Genomic DNA, 4,691 nt, shown 5'->3' with positions numbered 1-4,691 from the left:
TGTTGCTTTTGATCTTTTCCCCAACTAACTTCAGATTGTGTCCCCTTGTTCTTGTGTTCACTTTCCTATTAAAAACACTTCCCTCCTGGACCTTGTTTAACCCTTTAATATATTTAAATGTTTCAATCATGTCCCCCCTTTTCCTTCTGTTCTCCAGACTATACAGATTGAGTTCATTAAGTCTTTCCTGATACGTTTTATGCTTAAGACCTTCCACCATTCTTGTAGCCCGTCTTTGGACCCATTCAATTTTGTCAATATCTTTTTGTAGGTGAGGTCTCCAGAACTGAACACAGTACTCCAAATGTGGTCTCACCAGCATTCTATATAGCGGGATCATAATCTCCCTCTTCCTGCTTGTTATACCTCTAGCTATGCAGCCAAGCATCCTACTTGCTTTCCCTACCGCCTGACTGCACTGTTCACCCATTTTGAGACTGTCAGAAATCACTACCCCTAAATCCTTTTCTTCTGAAGTATTTGCTAACACAGAACTGCCAATACAATACTCAGATTGAGGATTCCTTTTCCCCAAGTGCATTATTTTACATTTGGAAACATTAAACTGCAGTTTCCATTGCTTTGACCATTTATCTAGTAAAGCTAAATCATTTACCATATTACAGACGCCTCCAGGAATATCAACCCTATTGCACACTTTAGAGTCATCGGCAAATAGGCAAACCTTCCCTACCAAACCAAATATTTATCATGTCACCTCCCGTCTCCTAATCCTCTTTGTGGCTCTTCTCTGCACTCTTTCTAAAGTCTCAACCTTTCTTTCTTTCTTTCTTTCTTTCTCTTTCTTTCTCTTTCTTTTCTTCCTTCCTTCCTTCTTCCTTCCTTTCTTTCTTTCTGTCATAAGTAGTATTCAGTGGGTTTGGGCAAACCTGTAGTAGCGACCTCCAAGGAGCAATCCCGTCGCTGTAGTTCGGATGCTGCACGAATGCATCGAAAGGGAGTGAATTGTTTGATGTCGCATAGATGCGCGGACAGCACACGAGCACCTTTCCATTCCTGGATGGTGGTGACAGAATGTGAAACCCACCTCAGGATGTAGTACTCCTTGTCTAAGTGTACATTTTTTACTTTTCTCACTGTGCAAATGCGTTTTGTTGAAGGCAAATTGAATAAAAGTCTTGTAACCAGAGTGTCCAGGGGAAAAGCATTTTGAAAACCCTGATTTTCCATAACTTTTCCCTTTAACATGTGATCTAGTTAAGGGGCGGTCGTAGATGACGTCCAGTGATGGGCTACCCAAATTTTTACTACCACACTGTGGACGTGGCTTATGCATTTTGTTTCAACATCTTTCAGGGTAAATTGGGTGTTCTGGGGTGGAGCTCCATTTTCGCTGCCCCACTGCATTCTTCCCCAGCCGGGCAGTTTCGATCATGTCCCCCCTTTCCCTTCTGTCCTCCAGACTATTCAGATGGAGTTCATGAAGTCTTTCCTGATACGTTTTATGCTTAAGACCTTCCACCATTCTTGTAGCCAGTCTTTGGACCCCTTCAATTTGATCCATCTCTTTTTGTAGGTGAGGTCTCCAGAAGTGGACACAGTATTATTCCAAATGGGGTCTCACCAGTGCTCTATACAGCGGGGTCACAATCTCCCTCTTCCTGCTTGTTACATCTCTAGCTATGCAGCCAAGCATTCTACTTGCTTTCCCTACCGCCTGACCGCACCTGTTCACCCATTTGGAGACTGTCAGAAGCCATGGAGAAATATCGGTATGGAGAAATAAGCCATGGAGAAATATCGGTAGCTGAGGAGGCAAGTTGTTGCCACAGTTATGCTCATTTTTGCTTGACTCTGCCAGGCAGCCCGATCCATTTTTTTTTTTACATGATTTTCCCGACTTTTAATCATTTGGTTTTTTGCCCTGATTTATTTGGGGTTTTTTTCACGAATTCCCTGATAATTCCCTGATATTTCCAGATTTCCCTGTCTTTGTTATTTATTTATTTATTTATTCATTCATTCATTCATTCATTCATTCATTCATTCATTCATTCATTCATTCATTCATTTATATTTGTATGCCGCCCCTCTCCGCAGACTCGGGGTGGCTCACAACAGAATAAAACAATTTATAACAAATCCAAATATAATTTAAGATATTTTTAAAAAACCCGGTTTGATTTTTAAAAACCCATTTACTAAACAAACATACATACAAACATACCATGCATAAATTGTATATGCCCGGGGGAGATGTATCAGTTTCCCCGTGCCTGACGACAAAGGTGGGTTTTAAGGAGCTTACGAAAGGCAAGGAGAGTAGGGGCAGTTCTAATCTCTGGGGGGAGTTGGTTCCAGAGAGTCGGGGCCGCCACAGAGAAGGCTCTTCCCCTGGGTCCCGCCAAACGACATTGTTTAGTTGACGGGACCCAGAGAAGGCCCACTCTGTGGGACCTAATCGGTCGCTGGGATTCGTGCGGCAGAAGGCGGTCTCGGAGATATTCTGGTCCAGTGCCATGAAGGGCTTTAAAGGTCATAACCAACACTTTGAATTGTGACCGGAAACTGATCGGCAACCAATGCAGACTGCGGAGTGTTGATGAAACATGGGCATACCTAGGTAAGCCCATGACTGCTCTTGCAGCTGCATTCTGCACGATGTGAAGTTTCCGAACACTTTTCAAAGGTAGCCCCATGTAGAGAGCATTACAGTAGTCGAGCCTCGAGGTGATGAGGGCATGAGTGACTGTGAGTGACACATCATTGTGTCTTCCAGGTTTGCTGGACACCCTGTGTAACAACTCCGCAGCATTAAGTACAAGCCTGGCTGAGTTTCAATGCCTTATGATTGCCACCCAAATAAACGTGAGGTTTTATTTATTTCAGTGTACCTTAAGGCTGGTCTTGGAGAGCGTTCTGGAAACTCCAAGGTTTCCTCCGCCCCGTTTGTGGATTTTGCTCACCGTTTAAGGCTTGTATTGCGGACGCTATGGAGAATTCTTGCAATATCTTTGATTTTGCAATTCCTCAGGCAGGTTATAAAATGTGTCAGGGAGGCGGCACAAGATTTAAACGTATGGCCTGATCTCCCATGTCTGGCGACACTGCACGCTACATTGTCCTTCAACTTGAGATCTTCCCAAGAATTGGATAAAGCCTCCACAGGTAGCCCTCGTCTTAAGTGACCGCTGTGCTAAAATAGGGACTTGGGAGCCAGGACCACCGTTCCCCATAAGCTGTGCACGTGCGCATGCACGCACCCCAAAATACCCCCCCGCGCACCCTTTTCCATGGGCGCACGCTCCCCACCCCCCTGCCAGCCCGCGGGGGACAGGGGCGGGGAGGTACGGCAATAGGAGGAAAGGGAGCTGCGGCTGCCCCTGCCTCCCCACGATGGCGGCTGCGAGAGAGGGCTTTCTCTGCGGGCTTCGGGAATGCCCGCCCCGCCCCTCTCGCAGCCCCTTCGCTGGGAGCGCTTTCGTCCCAGACTTCCAGCAAGGGGGCTGCAGTAGAGGCAGGGCAAGCATTCCCGAAGCACTGGGAGAAAGCGCTCTCGCAGCCCCCTTGCCGTCGGTGCTTCCATTCCGGAGCTCCGCCTCACAGCTGATCACCCTGCCGCCGCCCCAGGCCACTGCTGAGAGAAAGAGAGAAAGGGGGGGGAGAGAGAGATAGCAAGAGAGAGAAGAGAAAGAAAGCAACAGAGAAAGAAAACAAGACAGAAAGAGAGAGAGAGATGAAAGGGGGGGAGAGAAAGATAGCAAGAGAGAGAAGAGAAAGAAAGCAACAGAGAGAGAGAAAGAAAACAAGAGAGAAAGAGAGAGAGAGATGAAAGGGGGGAGAGAGAGATAGCAAGAGAGAGGAGAAAGAAAGCAAGAGAGATAGAAAGAAAGAGTGAGAGAAAGAAAGCAATAGAGAGAGAGAAAGAGAGAGAGAGAGCAAGAGGGGGAGAGAGAAAGAGAGAGAAATGACTCTTGATTTAAAGCATATGGTAAAAAGCACCCAAATAATAACAGAGAGAAAAAACTCCAGCCATGTGTGTGTGTGTGTGTGTGTGTTTGTGAACTCTTGAACCATTTCCAATAGCTCACCTCTAATTGGAAATGGTTCAAGAGTTCACACACGCACACACACACACACAAGGGAGGAGGAGACAGGGATGGAAAAAGAGAAGATAATAATAGTAATAGAGATCCCCGAAGATGCCTTCCGGGGCACGTACCGGTCATGGCAGAGTCACTGGAAAAAATGTGTAGAGGCCCAAGGACAGTACTTTGAAGAATTTTAAGTGTTTGCGCAAATCTGTTCAATAAATTACTTTTAAAAAAAATTGCATTACTTTTGGAATACACCCTGTAGAATAGAATGCAGAATAGAAAATAGAGAAAAGAATAGAATAGAATAAGAATAGAATAAGAAAAGATATAAAATAGAATAGAGTAAAAAGAGAGACTAGAATAGAATGTAGAATAGAATATCAAGGCAGTATAGAATAGAATGGAATGGAAAAGAAAATAGAAAAATAAAATATAGAATAGAATAGAAAATAGAATGCAGAATAGAAAATAGAGAATAGAATAGAAATAGAATGTAGAGTAGAGTAGAACAGAACACAGAATAGAATATAGAACAGAATAGCCCTTAAAGTTACCTACCGCTTCATTGTGCTATAAATATAGCCCTCTCTAAGCAGTTTCAGAATCAGCATCTACCCCCACTTCAACAGTCTG

This window comes from Erythrolamprus reginae, chromosome 8 (genome assembly GCF_031021105.1).
Source record: "Erythrolamprus reginae isolate rEryReg1 chromosome 8, rEryReg1.hap1, whole genome shotgun sequence".
Lineage (NCBI taxonomy): Eukaryota > Metazoa > Chordata > Lepidosauria > Squamata > Dipsadidae > Erythrolamprus > Erythrolamprus reginae.
Note: the sequence above shows the minus strand (reverse complement) of the source record.